The sequence below is a fragment of the Gouania willdenowi genome, chromosome 13 (genome assembly GCF_900634775.1).
Source record: "Gouania willdenowi chromosome 13, fGouWil2.1, whole genome shotgun sequence".
Classification (NCBI taxonomy): domain Eukaryota; kingdom Metazoa; phylum Chordata; class Actinopteri; order Blenniiformes; family Gobiesocidae; genus Gouania; species Gouania willdenowi.
Window position 1 is genome coordinate 33,311,901 of NC_041056.1, and position 19,094 is coordinate 33,330,994.

At 39.4% G+C, this 19,094-nt stretch overlaps 1 long non-coding RNA gene across 1 annotated transcript; it reads left to right on the forward strand.

Moving 5' to 3' along the window:
- The first annotated feature begins 3,859 nt into the window (after positions 1 to 3,859).
- Positions 3,860 to 16,186, forward strand: LOC114473968 (uncharacterized). Its single transcript, XR_003675321.1, has 5 exons — positions 3,860 to 3,931; positions 4,273 to 4,319; positions 13,456 to 13,528; positions 13,630 to 13,859; positions 15,515 to 16,186. It is a non-coding gene; the product is annotated as an uncharacterized LOC114473968 (long non-coding RNA).
- Positions 16,187 to 19,094: the final 2,908 nt, after the last annotated feature.

Consider the following 19,094-nt stretch of genomic DNA (forward strand, 5'->3'; position numbering starts at 1 on the left):
TGCCCTGACATGACATAACTTAGCTAGCTAGTTAGGCTTGCTATGTTGCTAGATAACAGTAAATGACTCCAAAAAGAAGTTTGAAAAGTTAAAATGCAATCTTACCGTTAATGGTGTGAGTGGTTGTGGTGGAAGTGAACTTTGAAGAGCAGCTCGCACACCTGCCATGACCGTGCGCTCAATCTCTGTCACCGGGAGATAACCAGACATGTTTGATTTCTGCCAAACTTATACACATATCACCCAGGCAGACATCGGTGAAGTGGTTCGTGGGAGTGGCTGTGTGTGTCTCTGCTTGTGTATTGGTTGAGGTTACAAGGGGCGGGGTCAATTAGCATATGTGCGAAACATTTAAGTTCAACATTTAACATTTAGATATGATATATAACATTTAGATTTAACATTTAGATTTAACATTTAGATTAAACATTTAGCATTTAGATTTAACATTTAACCTTTAGATTTAACATTTAACATTTAGATATAAGATTTAACATTTAGATTTAACATTTAACATTTAGATATGATATATTTTTTTTTAACATTACATTTACTTTTTAACATTTAGATTTAACGTTTAACATTTAGATATAAGATTTACATTTAGATTTAACATTTAACATTTAGATTTAACATTTAACATTTAGATATGATATATAACATTTAGATTTAACATTTGACATTTAGATTTAACATTTAACATTTAGATATGATATATATTTTTTAACATTACATTTACTTTTTAACATTTAGATTTAACATTTAACATTTAGATTTAACGTTTAACATTTAGATATAAGATTTAACATTTAGATTTAACATTTAGATTTAACATTTAGATTTAACATTTAACATTTAGATTTAACATTTAGATTTAACATTGAACATTTAACATTTAACATTTAGATTTAACATTTAACATTTAGATTTAAAATTTAGATTTAACATTTAACATTTAGATATGATATATATTTTTTAACATTACATTTACTTTTTAACATTTAGATATAACATTTAACATCTAGATTTAACATTTAACATTTAGATATAAGATTTAACATTTAGATTTAACATTTAGATTTAACATTTAACATTTAGATTTAACATTTAACATTTAGATTTAACATTTAACATTTAACATTTCGATTTAACATTTAACATTTCGATTTAACATTTAGCATTTAGATTTAACATTTAACCTTTAGATTTAACATTTAACATTTAGATATAATATTTAACATTTAGATTTAACGTTTAACATTTAGATAGAAGATTTAACATTTAGATTTAACATTTAGATTTAATGTTAAGATTTAACATTTAGATTTAACATTTAACATTTAGATTTAACATTTAACAATTAGATTTAACATTGAACATTTAACATTTAGATTTAACATTTAACATTTAGATTTAACATTTAGATTTAACATTTAACATTTAGATTTAACATTTAACATTTAGATTAAACATTTAACATATAGATATAACATATAACATTTAGATTTAGATTTAAATTTTAGATATAGATTTATCATTTAGATATGACATATACCATTTAGATTTAGATTTAAACATTTAGATTTAATGCTTTTTTTGTTACCTCTATATATGTGGTTAAATGTTGTGTTAAATGTAGGAAAATGTGCTAAATTCGAGAAAAGTGAAATAAATAATGAAAATGTGTTCGCTAAAACTTTTATACTACATTTTTACACTTGGCACCCCATACCCAGGTAGATGTGAAACTCAATAAAAACAAACTCAAACCCTGGAACAGTCATGTGACAAATCAATCAACAGTTCTTGTTGAGAAAGATCATTATTATTCTGGATACAGTGGAAACAGAAACTATAAAAAATAGTTATATTGTGAACCTATTTATATTGTAGGGAACATATTACATACAAATATGTAATTGGAGTCTAAAGCCACAAAAAAAAACACCACTTTAAAAAGATAATAGACTAATATAAGCCCTGTTTACAGTTATTTGAATCATTCTGCGCTTCTGCGATTTGCGTTGATGACGCGCTGGTGACGACATAATCCAAGATGGCGGCGGTCAGGACTACAGCCGACACTATTTAATAAAAGCCTTAAAAGACATGGATATAATTAAAAGAGTGGATGGACAGAGGCATAAACATGCAGACTTTCACACGGACTAAAATAAACACACACGGACCTCGGTAAACCGAACAGGCTTCACCGGCCGGCAGGCACTAGGACCCAGAATAGCAGAATAAATGCATCCCTATACTGATGCTTAGGCTGTAATATCACTAGTTTATCATTCTACCTGTTGTTAGAGCTACTATATTTACCAGCGAGCAAATCTTTATTCCTGGTGATTGTTTTCTGGAGTTTTACTGGGATTTTTACCGGTGATAAGTTTCTATCTCCCTCGCGCTCCGCGGCCCAAACTGAAACCGGAGCCAAACTTATTGGAGATATAATTGGTATCTGAGGCAAGATCAATTACAGTACCAATTAGATTACCAGAGTTCGTTGTTGCTTCGAGCAGCATCATTATGACTGGGTATTTTTTTGGTTCACAGCCAGAGTTAGCACACACTGTTGTCGAGACCTTGTTTGAAAAAGCTTCTTTGCACTTTGTTTTCAGCTCTGGAGGTAGTTCAGCGAGGAACTTTTCTTGCTTGTTTGGGAGTCTGCAAGGTAGTTTTGGTCCTGGTCTTGTTCTACTTTGACGCGGAGCTCTATCTGCTCCACTCTTTCTATTATGTGTTGGGGCTTACTTAACGCTTCATCATCGAAACAAAAGATGCTCCTATTTTCCTGCAGCTTCTCTTCGTTGTCCCTGTTTTGCCATATCCACTGATCCTGCAACTCAGCTCGGCGTCCGTTTAGTTCTCTAACACGGTCTCCAAGCTCGATTGCCTTGGCCCTAGGAATTAAGTCAGTCCACTTATCCAATCTTTTCTCAAGCATTGAAACATCCCTTTCTTATTTTCTATCCATTAGCCCGTGATGCTTTTTGAACAACTCATGATCAACTGTTTCGTCTCGGCCCATGGTTGACTCAGCCTCTCTAGCCAGCTCATGTTCAGCGAACCTGTGACAATCTCTTTGATCTTATCAAACTCTTTGTCACACCGTGCTGTTATCTGGTCAATGATGTCCGCCATCCATTGAGTTTCTTCAACGCCCACTTCTCCTAAGGCAGTAGCATACTCGATCCCAGCATCCGTGACTTTGTAATGCTCAACTTCAAATTTTCCCCACTTGTCTCTCAGTTTACGTTCGTCCAATGCGTTAGCTCTGGAAGTGAGGCGTTTGCCCCTTTTAGTGAATGCAGTCAGGGCTGCTGAATGCTTCTGCCTTAGCATCTCCAACTCCTCCTCTGCTGTAGCCATCCTGTTGTTTTTTCTGGTGTCGATTGAATGTATAAGTTTCTTCTGCCGGTGGGCTCTTGTAGTTCTCTATTTGACCTTCACTTGTTATTCGTCGGTTGGCAGATTGCACCATCCATAAAGTCACATTCCTTGTATTGTTTAAAACTGTACTTTGCAATAAAACTTTTCTGATTCTGATTCTAAAATTTGCAGAAACAGAACAGAAGGTGTGTCCACAAACAAAAAGATCGAAGAAAGACATTGCATATTTTGAAGCAGCTGTTATTTGCAAATATAATGGCAAATGCTTGTGTTTTGTTTCTGTGAAAGCTGCAAACCCACAAAATGAGCACTTTAGCTTTTGATAATCTTTTAACATGTTGATGGTTTTCCTAAAACCACATTCATAATGAAGGATCTCAGAGCAGAGTGCATTTAAGGCTACTGTGCATCCAACCCTTCTGCCTACTTCCACAACAGACACTGCTGTCATAATGCCCTGCCCAGCCCAACCCCTTACACTGATTCTGGAGATTGAAATCACAAGACTGAAAGAGCAAACAAAAGCAGAAAGGTAAGATATTAACACAAAAATCTTATTCTAATATTTAAGTAGACACTTTTTTCAATCTGGGCATGAATCTTATGAACAGAAATAAGAGACAAAAACAAAACCAGTAGACTGAAATAAGTTACAATATTAAACATTTGTATCTGCATTTATTTAGATTTGTTTGTTTTTACCTCTAGCAGCAGGGTGAATTACAGACTACATTTAGATGTGCTGCTTTTGTTGTGGTGGGCAGACTCGTGGCCTTTGAATCATGTATGAAATGAAATGAACATCATGCGGTTTCACAGTGTTTTTCAGTTTTTCTGTGACAGTGCTGCATTTATCTCTTCTCTTTTCTGAAGGCATCAGATCATGCATCTCCCTGTATCCATTCTCTTCCTCCTCATAGGTGAGATTTCCTCCAGAGACAGCAACAGGTCCTTTTTATACAGTACTTATTTGAGTAATATATTAGTGCATGTATATAATGCATGTATATCAGTGTTAAAAGCAGCACTGGATGCTGAAGTGTTTTGGCTTGGGTTTCAGGATCGCAGTTTGCTAGCTGTTGTTTGCCTCTGTAACAGGCTCATCAATCAGGCTTAATCAAATTCAAAGGATTGAATTACTTTAATGCAACTTCATGACCCTCCTCCGACACACGTTTGTATGTGTGCGTAGGGGCGTCGGACTGGGGGGTAAAGGGTACTCTGAGTACCCAGGGCCCATTTTGGGCCCTGGGTACTCAGAGTACCAAAACATGTTTTATGTATGTACCAAAATGCATTTTGAACATTTTTAGATTATTTATATTGAAAAGAAAAGGGCCCTGTTTGAAAATAAGCTGGTTGTTAAGCACAGTTTTGCACTTAACAATTATTCATGCTGCATCAGGGCCCTAGCTACTACCCCCTTTAAAACTGTTTTAAAAAATACAAAGCAAGAAAGGAGAGAAGGTGAAATGAGGGAAAGCAACTGCTAACTCAATTATTCAGAGGTGAGCTTTAAAGCACACATCTTTTTGAGGCAATATATATTATTTTGTTTGAAATAAACTATGTGCACTCTAGCACATTTAAATGCTGGAACATATCTTTTGCTTGTCAAATCTTAATTGGAAATAAAATTATATTTAAAAATAATAATAAAAATAATTCCCAGCTTCCCTTAAATTGTGGCTAAAGTAGGTCACAAACACAATATTCAATAAACCACTCAAATATACAGTAGTAGAACAGATTTATAAAATACAAGCAATGAGGAGTCATTACGTTATTGCAGTTTTTTTCAACCAGTTATTTTCAGGATCCCATGTGGGGTTGCCTGAAATTAAAATGAGGTTAAAATGTCTAGTCTCGTAATTAATATTTAAATTAAAAAAAAAAAAAAAAAAAAAAAAAAAACAGATTAGAATTGTATTTTGAATTTCTTTTTAATTGTTATTATTTTTCAAGAACACATCACAATACATATCAAAAAACTGTATCCTATACTTAAACTTTTTCAAATACAAATCTAGTTCAAATAAAATGCAGTATAAAAATATCTAAGGTGGAGCACTTGTCACTTGGTCTCTAATGCTGGCTACTCTATTTGTATCACACTTTACTATAAATAATAACATGATCAAAAAACTAAATCTAGAAAAAAAATGTCCTCTGACATTTGTGATATTAAAATGGGGTCACGACCAGAAAATGGTTGGGAACCACTGGGTTATTGTGAAGAAAAAAAAGCAACAACAATATTATATAGTTTCAGGGCAAAAGAAAAAGTGTACATAACATACAGTAGGGGCCCAACAAGATGGTTTGTACCCAAGGCCCAAAATGTGGTGTGTGTGTGTGCTTGTTTATTTGTGTTTGTGTGTTCATGCGTGTGCACGCGTTCGTGTCATCCAGACCAATCTTTTAAGCGGAGTTGTGCATTTTCTTGCATGTTAGTTTGACTTAAAGTGTAAGTCCACCCTAAAACAACTTTTTCTGCTGAATACATGATTAGGTATGAAGTAATGTAGTTTATTGATCCGAGTCCCACTCTTCGCATTTTAGTCTTAGTATTTAAATTTAGCGTTTTTAGTTGTAAAAACTGTGGATATAACTATTGTAATTGGGTTAAACAATGGGTTTAACAATAGCTATTATAATTGAATTTGGTGCTGTGACTGGGTGTGTCTTAACTTTTCGAGAAGCAATGCCCAAATTCCCATTAGTGGCAGGGCAGCTAAAACCTGAGGTGGATACTTACAAGTGTAAGTAAGGGGCAGATTCACAAACGGTTTTCTTTAAAACATGTGCAAACATCACTCCACGCACTGATAAGGGGTATGGAATAAGCACTGCATGTGTTCTGCATGACAAAACGCGCCCAACAATCCATTTGACGTGTTTCCCTCTGATGAATATGTATTGTAGGCAGATCACATAGGGAGGGCAAAAAATGGGAGGGGAAAACAAAAATAAATGAATGCAGTAGACACAATACATTCAATCTTCAAAATAATACAACTCACAGCTTTACACACAGAGATCATAACTGCTGTGAGATGGAAGAGATGGAGAAAAAAAATGCTCCAGTTAACCTTTTGAGTATCAGAAAATAATTGAAATAAATTAATAGTCAATTTTAACAGCCACTGAAAGAAAATGCGTGAGGGAGAGAAACAGCTAAGGCAGCCCATGTGGAGTCTGGTGTGTCAGGGTTAGGTGTAGGTGTGGACGCAAATGCAGAGAGAGATGGAGGCAGAATGCAGGCATAGCATTTGTAGAACCAGTCCATGTTTAATCCAAAATGTAACTTAAATCCAAAAACACACAAGGAAGGACAGGGAGCAGGGAACAAAATGCAGCAGGACACGATGAGGGTAGACAATACACAATGATCCAGCAATCATTCAGTGTTCAAGCACTCAGCTAAATACTGGAGGAGGAATGGGCCACACCTGGATGGAAACATGAGGGAGCTAATCAGTCACAAACCAAGCACACAGCCTTCACTGCGGGGTGGAGCCACAAGCAGGAATTCCTGGAAACACAGAATAAATAAAAGAGGACCACAAAGGCTAAATAACAAAACAGAACCTGACATAACCCCACCCTTAAGGAGCGGCTTACAAACACTCCAAAACACCAAAACAGGGAGGGTGGTGGAGGGGCCCGGAGGAGGGTCTATACAAATTGTTCCCCAAAAACCAGACTGGAGAACGATGGTCCTGGGTACTGCCGGGCGGTAGGCCGTACAGGAATGAGGAGCGCTGGTTGGGTGGTTTGCCAGGCGGCAGGCCGAACAGGATGAGGGACCATCGCTTAGACGAGGCCAAGGAGCACGTGTCCGGCGGCCTCCCATGAGGCGACGCAGACAGGTACAAGGAACTGGATTTTGGCAACCTCTCCTGAGGCAGGCCAGACTGGGACGAGGAACTGAGTTCTGGTAGTCTCTCCCGAGGCAGACCAGGGAGACAGACGGTGACACCTCCGGTGGGCCAGACAAAGAGGGCCTGGTGCGGGGAGCCGGAACTGGTGGCAGAGTTGGCTGCCTTGTGCGGAACCGATCTTTCTTTTGCTGGCTCCGTGGTCCTCTGAAGGCCAGTCGAGTCCCCAAGTAGGGGTCCCTGACAGGATCCTCCACTGGCAAAATCCTGCCCGCCCTGGCCTCATGGAAGAAGCTCTGGAAATATAAATGGGGGAGCTAATCAGTCACAAACCAAGCACACAGACATCACTGGGGGGTGGAGCCACAAGCTGGAGTTCCTGGAAACACAAACAGGACTCAGAATAACTAAAAGAGGAAAAGGCTAAATAACAAAACAGAACCTGACACGGTGTGGCACGCTGCTGTGCAGAGAGGAGTTGTGCACGGAGATCCATGAATGTCACTTCGGGCACACCCGAGCTGCGTCTTCCTTTCCATGTTTTGACCCTCAAAGCACCTTTGAGTGCCTGGGTTTGCAGAAGTGGTTCTTGCACAAACATTGGTCGTGGATGCACTGGCATGCCTTGGGCTGTGGAATAAGCTCACACTGGGCTTAACCTTAGATATGCTGATCTCAAATACCAGTTTTCGGTATATACACTCAATTTGTCCCTCTGTTCACGGCCACCATCATTATACTTAAGCTGGGTGCTGTGTCACCCACTTCAATTTCTCCACACTTGTCATCAGACTGGCTGAACTGATTACACAACACAATATGCACAACTATAACATCAAATTTCACTCTCACCTTAAAACAGTCGACTCTTCCTCACCCCTTGCATTTTCCTACCTTCCCTGTTCCCTTCCCCCTCACCTAAGTGTAACACTGCCCTCTCTTTTTTATATTCTCCCTTTAATAAAGTAAATTTATTTATTTAATTGCAATAACAAAACATTTCTGTGGAAGCCTTGTGGGGCGCCCACAACGAGATGTGACCTCCGGAGGCTCCTCTGCATGACCAACCATTGAGGAGGAGGAGAAAGAAAGAAATAGGCTGAGGGGACGTGGAGATATGGTAGCAGATTCTCGAGAAGCTGCAGCAGAAGGGGCAGGAAGAGTCTCCCTCCTATCCCTTGGAGGCACATGAGGAGGGGTCAGAGGCCGAAAAGGCAAGGCCCCTGACAAAGCAGTGAGAGAAGGGCCCGAAGTCACTGATGCCCCTGCATCAGCCACAACTGACAGCGCTTGGCCCACATCAGTGGTGGGTGGGAAAGTCCCTTTGTAAGTCTTCAGTCTATTATGGTGAACAGTCCATGTCCGTGAACCTGCATTTCTTGGCCCTGTGATTTCGTAGGTAACGCCAGGTTAACCAGACCTGCTCATCCGCTATACAACCACATATGGCTCCTTCCATCTCGGAGCAAGTTTGTTCATCCTTTGTGCAGGATCATTCAAGGACAAGGTCCCCAGGCTGGTGGGGATGAAACACAACCTTCTTGTAATAATGAGTCTTTTGGGTGTAATTTGGATGCCATTGATGGTTGGGCTGCATCCCTGAAAGCATGTGATAAACGTGTAAAGGTCCTGTGAATATGCTGCAGATGTACCCGGTGTAGGGGACGTTACTGAGGGGCTGCAGTTCAACATCACATCCAGCGGTAGGTTTGGTTCTCTCCCATGTACGAGGAAGAAAGGTGAAAATCCAGTACTGGAATGAACACTTGAATTGTAGCCATCTCGAACTGTGGCAAATACCGATCCCACTCACCACCATTTTATGCAATGTGAATGGCAAGTTGATCTTTCAATGTCCTGTTTAGTCTCAACCATACCATCTGACTGTGCATGATATGGGGATGTGTGTGTTTTATAAATTACAAGCAAGTTGCAAAGATGTTTGATGAGGTCTGATTCAAACTGGCGGCCTTGATCTGTGTGAATGGACTCCGGCAAGCCATGCTGTCCTCAGATGTAGTCCTCAAAGAGTCGCTCTGCTACGGTAGTTGCACGTTGATCCATTAGAGGGTAGAGATTTACATAGCGGGTAAAATAGTCCATCAACACAAGAGCATACCTGTTGCCATTTTGAGTTTTTGGCAGCTCGGTGTTGTCCGCAGCAATTTTCTGAAACGGCCTCTCTGCTTGGAATGACTGCAGAGGAGCACGTTCATGAGGAATCGGTGAACTCCGAGTCTGACATGACAAACACTCACTACAAAACCGTGTGATATCTTTCACCATGTAGGGCCAATAACAAATGCGTCGGGCTATTTGCAGTGTGCGATCAGCACTCAAATGACCACTGAAAGGATTTCCATGCAATGTAGACAAAGCTGCTGTGATAAGACTTTTAGGCAAAACAACTTGAAAGGTTGTCGTCATGTGAGTGTTGTTTTGCTGACCTCACCTCTGTTGTTGTTCTGGGTGTTGGCCATTCACAAACTTTTCCAAGATTATTTTCATCAGGCCGGAGTCCACTGTTAGAAACTACATGTCCAAGAAAAGTTACTTGTCTCTGTGCAAGCTGACACTTACTGGGTTTTAACTTGAGGCCAGCTGAGCTAAAACTCCTGAACATCTCTTCCAGGCTTTTAATGTGATCTGAAAAAGAGCGGTTGAAAACCAAAACATCATTCAAATAAATCAAACACTCCTTCCAGTGTAGTCCATGAAGCACCAGCTCCATCGACCTTTGGAACGTTGGTTAAACCCATAGGCATGACTTTAAACTGTTAAAGAGCGCTGCTTGTGCTAAATGCAGTTTTCTCCCTGTCACGTGGGTTAAGCTCAACCTGCCAATATCCACTGGATAAGTCAATTGTGCTGAACCAGCATGCATCAGATAAGCTGTCAAGGGCATCTGCAGGGTGAGGCAGGGGGTATGAGTCTTTGACGGTGGCCGCATTCAGTTTTCGATAATCAATACAGAACCGGTGGCTGCCATCTTTTTTTCTCAGAAGGACAACAGGTGAGGACCAAGGGCTCCAACTGTCTTTGATTACATCTTGTGAGAGGAGCTGTTGAACCTGCCTGTCTATCTCTGCTCTTATACTGGGAGATGTTCTGTATTCTCTCTCTCTGATAGGTGGAGTATCTGAGGTATTTATACTCTGCCTGACTATGTCGGTTCGTCCATAGTCTTGGTCATGAGTACTGAAAACATCAGAATATGCTAGCAGCAAAGCCTCTAGCTTTGTCTGCTGTTCCCTGGAAAGTACAGAGTTGTCAATGTCAACATTAAGTAACGACTGTCGTGTGGGGGAGTCAGCTACCATACAAACTGTGGCCATGTCTGCTATATCATAGTTATCATTTTGTCTCCTCCTAGAGGATGGATGTCTCCCAGCTTTGTGTCACTTGGATGTCAGCAGTAGTTTGGTTCAGCACCCTAACATAGATAAGTCCAGCCTAATGTGCGTGCTGCCAAAAAACCTAGAAAACCTGGTGGCCCTTGTTCTAAAATACCTGTGTAGTCAGTCTGTGGATCTGGAATACCAGTAGTAGGCTGTACTTTAGCTAATACATTCATGTGACATAGTAGGAACTAAAACAGGAGATAAGGTGATAGCATCACAGCATGAGGAGGCAATTCCAGCAGCACAAAGGAAAGGATCAGAAGCATTAGTACCAACTTTGAAAGTATTATCCCTCAAATTTAAAACTGCGGTGTGCAAGTAGAAAGTCCCAAACTATTATCACTGGTTCTGTAACATTCCTGACTACATACACAGTGTGGGTGGCAACCTCGCTACCTATCCTGATGGTAATAGGAAGTGTGCCTAAAATGTCCAAATAGTCACCAGTCACTGCCCTAGGAAAGAGTTCAGAGCTTTGCATAGCTTTTGTTTTCAGGGATAGAACAGACATCCTAAAGGCTTTGCTAATGAGTGATATGCCAGAGCCTGAGTCAATGTAAAGTTTGGCAGAAAGTTCTCAATAACACCCATTATGTAGCATGTAGGCTTCTTGTGTGAGGATGACTGCACCTTTTGTTGCTGCAGCAGACACTCGGCCTGTAGAATCTGCTATCAGTCGTTTCCCTGATGGGAGGCTCATTTTTGAAACTCACGAGATGGCCTCTCTCTCTCTGGTGGTATTCGTTCCCTGCCAGGATGGCTGTAATATGTGTCAGGCCTGGACTCAGTAGTGCCATCTGGGGGAGAGTAGGACCTGGGTCTGTAAGAGTCATTTTGATTAATGAATTCTATATTGTAATGGTCAGGAGAGCGATGTCTGCTTGGACTGTAGCGCCTGAAGCCATCACGATTTCTGGTGGAGTAGTGGTCCTGTCGATGATGTGGTGAAGATGGAGGAGTTGGCAAGTCGTATCTGCCACGGTAACCAGAAGGGGATCTGCGATGATGGTACTCGCTGCATGGTCCGCTGGATTGCTGTAGTAGACACCACGGACAGTAGAAACTGATGGAGAGCAACGGTTTCTGTTCCTGCCACGTTGCTCTTGCCATCCACCTGGATAGTTATGCTTGTGACTGGAAAATTCAGCATGAGATAAGCGGTGACTAGCTCACTGAGTAACTTCAGGTCTCAGGGCTTGAACATCCTGGGAGAGTTGCCTGACAACATCAATAAGTCCAGCAGTGGCATCTGGGGGGATTTTTCACCTTAAGTAGAGACCATAGCTGACAGTGTCATATATTGTGGGACAGGAACAGCAGCATATTGTGTAGCATGGGAAGAAATGGTTGGAGGAAGGAAATTCAAAGCTTCTAGTGCACGTTCCAACTTACATGCAGCATGACATTTAGCCTAAAGAATTAACCCGAGAGCCGAAGGTGGGGAAAAAGAACGTCGCTGCCACCAGTCTGTGACCCTATTTTTTTGTTCACCACTCCAGTCCTTCTGGCGTTGGGTAAAAACAGGCAACATTAGTCTTAACTCCAGTGTTCTCTTCATTTTCTCCACTCGGGAACACGGCAATATAGCTCAACATAAAAGTCACTCTTACTTTCTCTACTTCACCTCGCGGTCTGTTCACTGTGTTACTTCTAAACCTGTCCCCCTGAAACTGGGGTAAGTAGGAACTATAGTCTACAGCACACATTAAATAGTGCACTCATAAATAGTGCACATATAAACATAATCTAAATTAACAGTCACACTAGTAAGCACTGTTTTTGTTACTTGTTAACATGTACACACCAAGATGCACTTTAGAGTTAACATGTTGCATTTTTTAAGGAATCATGTTCACTAGTGAACTTGTGCCAATGTAGCAGGCAAATAAAATCATTGGTATCTTTCATTTTGGACTGGAGAGCCAAAAGGAAACCTCAGTGCATGCTCCTCCCACCTTATTATTGTTTTGTTTCTGTAACTAGTTGACTAGTAAGCTAGTAGACAACTTTAATCCCCTCTAGTTCACTAGTATATTTATTTCACTCAAAGTGTGACATGTTAGCATTTAGCTTTCCATACAAGTTTTAAATCTTACCATAAGTAAATCGATGGCCTGCCCCTTTGTGGTTTGATGACAGCAAGTCGTGTAGTTTTTACTTAGTCTCTTGCCCAGTTTTGTGTTGAGAAAACATCAGTTTGGGCCCCCTGAAGTGATTTTTAGCATTGCAGCTTGAAACTTTAAGAGAACAACTTAATACTCTAATATGGCCTAAAACAGCTTCAACAGGCTGAGAAAACATCAGTTTGGACCCCCTGAAGTTATTTTTTAGCACTGCAGCTTGAAACTTATTTTAGCATGTTATGTTTTTCATTCATGAGACCTGCAATGCACACTTTCCCAGAGCTGCAGTTTTGGAGAAGCTCTACCTAAGCCAAAACTTGTAGATATTTTTTAGGGCATTAACCAATTGAAAAATAATTTACCAGCTGTAAGCAAATCCTTCCTGGAGGCCTTAGGGATTCATGATATTTTGTCTTAGGTCACAACTAAAGTATGTGATTCTTAAATATTATAGAGGTATAGAGGTAAATATTTGTTTCTGAAAGTAACCATATTCACTCACTTGCCATGTATAGGGTTAAATTACATTGTGGAATCAAAGCTACTAGAATACCATACAAACTCATACTTTTGAATTTCATTTAAATGCTATACCTTCAGTTTTTAATTGTATCTATCCGTTTCATGAACCTCTCATTGTTCTGATTACAGGCTCCACCTCAGCAAAAAAACAAGGAGATTTTGGCCTTTTTACTGCTTGCTTCACCAACAATGACAGCCTCAGGTTTAAAAAACCAGAAACATTCATGAGTGCCACAAATGTTATGTATGTTCCAGTAAACTAGGTACACAGTCTACTAACCAGAACTATTTGATCTTGTGAAGGTTGGATTGCTCTTATGCAAAATGTCCCAGCTCTCCGCCCTTCACCTGTGAGTTTGTGGGTTTGCCTTGGAGCCCTCCATACAATTCCACTAACAGGTGCAGACGTCTAATTCCTGAACACCGTCAGCTGTACCGCAATGTGACTACAAACTACACATGCATACTGACCAGAAGGAAGAGGAATGAAAATAAGACAATCACCATTGACTACAGTATAAAAAAAGGAAGAGGTTGGTGTTATTTTTAGTCAATTAAAGGTTTAGCTGACTAATTTTAGCATGTAGTAGCTAAAGACATTCTAGATTATGGGGTCTGAAAAATGTAGGACCTGAAATATTCAAATTGCACAAAATAGTTAGTGCAATATACTGTATATAACCATTACGCTCATTATTGTATTTTAAAAATAACATTATTTGGTTTTGGGTACCTTAGAAAATAGTTGTGCTGGCTGAGCAAAGAGTAAAGGGGCAAGGCTCTGTTCTTGCATTAATATATTGATTCAAATTTCCTCAGTGGGTTGCTACTAATTTTGCCATTATCAGCAATATCTATTGTGCTATACAACAAATACCCATAGGATCCGGTATGTGTGTTGTTGGAAGAAAGAGTCATGACTGGAGCACAGCCGACCTCAATGAACATGTTAGAGAAGAGAATAGAGGTGATTAGGGCATGATGGGGAGATATGGTTCTCAACAGAGAAATGCAGAAGGACAGATAATGGTGAATTTTGTCAGAATAATTGAATTGGCAGTTCTACTGTAAATTCTTACTTCAGGAAGACAGAAGAACAACAGGGTGAACAAGAACAAGATGCAAATAAAAGCAGAGCCAAAGATTAAGTAATGGAAGGTGCAAAAAAAAAATAGTATTATGCAGAGTTTAGGAAAGAAGTAAGCCAAGCACTGGATGGTCAGTGATATCTACTGGAAGACAGGAGAACTACTAAAAAAAGTGTGACTGCTGAAAATGGCAAGGAAGAAATTGATTAGTCAGAGAGAAAAGGCAGGAGTTTTGTCACTGGCTCAATTTCACTTATATAGTTGGCAAGGCAAAAAAGATTGGCTGGGAAAAATGTAAAGCAGTTAGTTGAGAACAGAGATGGGAAGGTAATGACTTGTAAGGAGAACATTTTAAGAACGTAAAAAGAGACATATGAGGAGTATGAGTAGAATAAAAGAACAGAGGACATGAAAGTTGTAGAATTAAAAGGGAACCCAATCAGCAAGAAATAAATAAGGAAAGCACTGAATAAGATGTGGAATGGAAAAGCTGTTAGCCCAGATGACATACCAGTAGCTACATGAAAATTTTGCATGTAAAATTCCGGGATGCAAAATGTCAGACTGAAAAAGGACAGTACATAGTATACAGTATAAGGCAGGAGTTTTCAAAGTGTGAGTTAGTGAGGCCACACTTTGGATTGAATTAAATTTTTTGTGGTTTACTTTTTCTTACATGTAAGATGAATTTTGGCATCACCCCACACTTTATCAAAATCAAATCAAACAGAAGTGAGGTGTTGATGTGATTGAGGCTTGGAAAGAGAAAGTTGAATAAACCAAGGATTACACAAAGAAACACCCAAAAGGTGCTAATCATTAGCAATTATGAGTGTTGGTTGACACAGTTATCACTTGTAAAAAAAACCAAAAAAAAAAACCAGCTGTGTGGTTGGGAAACCATTCTTCAGATAGAAACTGTTTTACCTGAAGTTGAAGGTTTTGTGAACCATTCAAAGTGCTAGGCAGAAAAAAGAAAATCGAATGGGATTTTACCTTTCAGTTGTACTATTACTAATATTAAAAATAATAAACTGTCACCGTGATTTCTTACATTTCTATTAATGAAAATGTACATTTTACAATGGTCTGTTTTACAGGAATAATCAAGTCCTGCCGTGACAGCTCGGGAACATTACTGCAACATACTTTCATCCTCTTGGTGCCTGTTGGAATTTTATGCCTTTAGAATGACCTGGTTACAGAGAGCATGCTGATCTGATTGGGTACGACTATTAACTGTTTACACAGCACTGTACATGATAGGATTTTGTGAATAACAAATGAGATCATGGTAATCTTTGAATTATATTGGGACCTGCCAACTGTAAAACTTAACTTGTCCTTTTTCAATGTTTGTAAAAACTATAGTCTACTAATTCACCATTTCTTCACAAAGCTCAGTTTGTTGAATCAGTTTAAAAATGTGTTGTTACAGATTCTCTCATGATGCATGATAATCAATCTATTAAGTCCTTACTTTTTAGATGTGTATTCCCCATAACATACACACAAGTCATATTTATTCCAAGATAACTCCACGATAATTAGGACTTTGTGTATAAACTTGGTATCTGTAAAGGCCAGACCTCGTGTATAAACATCCTTAAGAACATTTTGAATGTTAAAATGCCTCATTGATATGGGAAAGATTAAACAATATATTCTGACAGAGTATTATACAATGTGCAATGTTGTGAATTCTCAACCTTTCTCATTATACAATACTCTTTCAGAATATATGTATGCAGCATGATACCAGAGAATAGGTTTAATTATGTTTTCATGTATGACAGTTCAAAACAGGTCTTAAAGGGTAATAATGTAATTGTATTGGCTTTATGCTGCAGTTAGAGTGTCATGTTTTAAGGAAATGAAATGTACTCTGTTTCCAGGCTAACTAATGTGTTTACTTAAATAAACAGTACATGGCAGATGTGTTCTTTCTCCCTAATCAAGATAAGCAGCTAAAAGATAATACTCTCATATATATATATATATATAAAACACCCAACAGACAGACAAAATCACAAGAGATACCCTATGCCTCTCTATGGAACCAAGGCAAAACAAAAAAAAGCAACAATTAAAACATCAGACTACATCTTTTCCAACCTGATTATTACCATACCTTTAGTGATCCATTCTTTCGAAGATGGGGCATGTAATGAAATCCAATTTGCCATGGTGACTTTTGTAGTGACATACAGAGAGAAACATTTTTTTTTATCCTTTGAGGAAACATCACTAAAGCTATGGAGGTCACTAAGTATACATACATGTTTGAGGTGTGAGTTAATATGGATTGCTGGTTTTGTTATTATGGAGGACGAGGTGTGCCACAATAATATAAATAAATGCATATTACACAAAAGTGTCAATAATTAATTAAATGTGTCACTAATTAATTAAAGAAATTTTTCCATTTCATTTTCCTTCTAAAAAGTATAAATATTTTACTATTTATTCATTTATTTCATGGTCAGAGGGGTATTCCATAAAGGAGGGTTAACAAACTCTGAGTCTATCCATAAACTCTGGGTCAACATACCCCGCAATGGGAAACTCTGGGTATCGGATTCCATTAAAGCTGGTATGAAGTGGGTTAATCAACCCTGAGTATGTAAACCTTGGGTTACTTACGTGCACACGCGCGATAAAAAGCCATCGTCAATAGATCAAAGAATACTCAAACTGCCATGACAACCAAACGGAAGATAGTGATACTGTATATTCACCCTGATGGGTGAAAAAAGCCGTTGTTTGATGAATATGAGCCTGTTCCAAAGGTGCGTTCAGTCTTCAGTGACAATAGTGGCTTAAATCACCCATAATTAGTCACACTTTTTGGTCACTTCATCACTGCTATGCTGATGATACCCAACTGTATGTATCAATGAAGCCAGGTGAGACAAATCAGCTATCTAAACTTGAGGCCTGTCTAAAGGACATTAGGGCCTGGATGGAGCAAAATTTTCTTCTTCTCAACTCAGACAAGACTGAGGTCATTGTACTGGGCCCACGACACCTTAGAGAAACCTATGCTAGCCTAACTGCCCTAGATGGCATTACTCTGGCACGAAGCACAACTGTTAGAAACCTTGGGGTTCTATTTGATCAGGATTTATCCTTCAACTCTCACATAAAACAAACTTCAAGAACTGCCTTCTTTCATCTCCGTAACATTGCTAAAATCAGATCTATCCTGTCTCAGGGCGACGCCGAAAAGCTAGTCCATGCTTTTGTTACCTCTAGACTGGATTATTGTAATTCTCTTTTAGCAGGCTGCCCGAGCAAGTCGCTTAAGACACTTCAGCTGGTTCAAAATGCTGCAGCACGTGTACTGACTAAAACTAGGAGAAGAGATCACATTACTCCTGTATTAGCCTCTCTGCATTGGCTTCCCATAAAATATAGAATAGAATTCAAGATTCTTCTTCTCACTTATAAAGCCCTAAATGGACAGGCACCAGCCTATCTCAAGGAGCTTGTAGTGCCAAACAATCCCCCCAGAACACTACGCTCTCAAAATGCTGGACTACTCGTTGTTCCATTTGTCTCTAAAAGTAGTATAGGAGGAAGAGCTTTCAGTTATCAGGCCCCACTTCTCTGGAATCATCTACCAACCACGGTTCGGGGGGCAGACACCCTTTCTACCTTTAAGGTTAGGCTCAAAACATTCCTCTTTGGTAAAGCTTTTAGTTAGGAACCAGCTCATAGCTCATAGTTAAGATGCAATAGGCATAGACTGCCAGTGGGGGGGTCTGGCATGCTCGGTTGGAGAGAGGTTGGAGAGGGCGTTAAGAGAGAGGTCATTTAGGATAGAGAGGGACCGGAGAGGGTCCCATTCCTCTCTCAAACACTCCCTCTATGTCTGCTTCTTCCCTTGTGTGTTTGCTCCTGTACTCCTTCTGGCTTTTGTCTTGCAGGTCCGTGGGATCCTTAGTGTGGAGTTACAGAGTCTCAGTGGCTCTGTCTCCACCCTCTCCTCTGCACACACCCAACACAGCATAACGTGGATGGCTGTTCATCATAGGAATGGGATCCACACAAGGTTCCTGCTGCTTAACAGAAGGTTTTCCTTGCCGCCATGATGAATTCATGTTGGGTGTCGGATACATACTGTATGTATGTGTATATACGTATATATGCATATGTGTGTATCCATAAAATGAAGAGTCCGTCCTTAAGACTGCTCTACTGTAAAGTGTCTTGAGATACCATTGGTTATGATTTGGCGCTATACAAATAAAGATTGATTGATTGATTGATTGATTTATCGCTTCAGTGACGTGACGAGCGGTGAATAATATGAATAAAGTGTGTCTAAGGAGATGTGTCAGCAGCATAGGATGACTACATAGAGAGCCCTCCTGTTACACTGGATATAAAGACAGTGGCTGCTGCTTCATATCACATCATTTATATTGATTCTTAATGTAATATTGTCGCCAGAGTCATCTCAACGTCCTAAAAAATGCCATAAAAAAACACTGAAGCAGGACGTGAACCCACGACCCATCCCTTTCAAGAGCAGCGTCACACTTCACTGCGCCATCATACCTTTGAAGATGCATGATCTACAGACTTAACTGTATAACAATATAAAACAACAATCGAGCCTTGAAAGTTGATTTATTTAAATGATCATCTCCTCCTTTATATTATCCACAGGTTTTT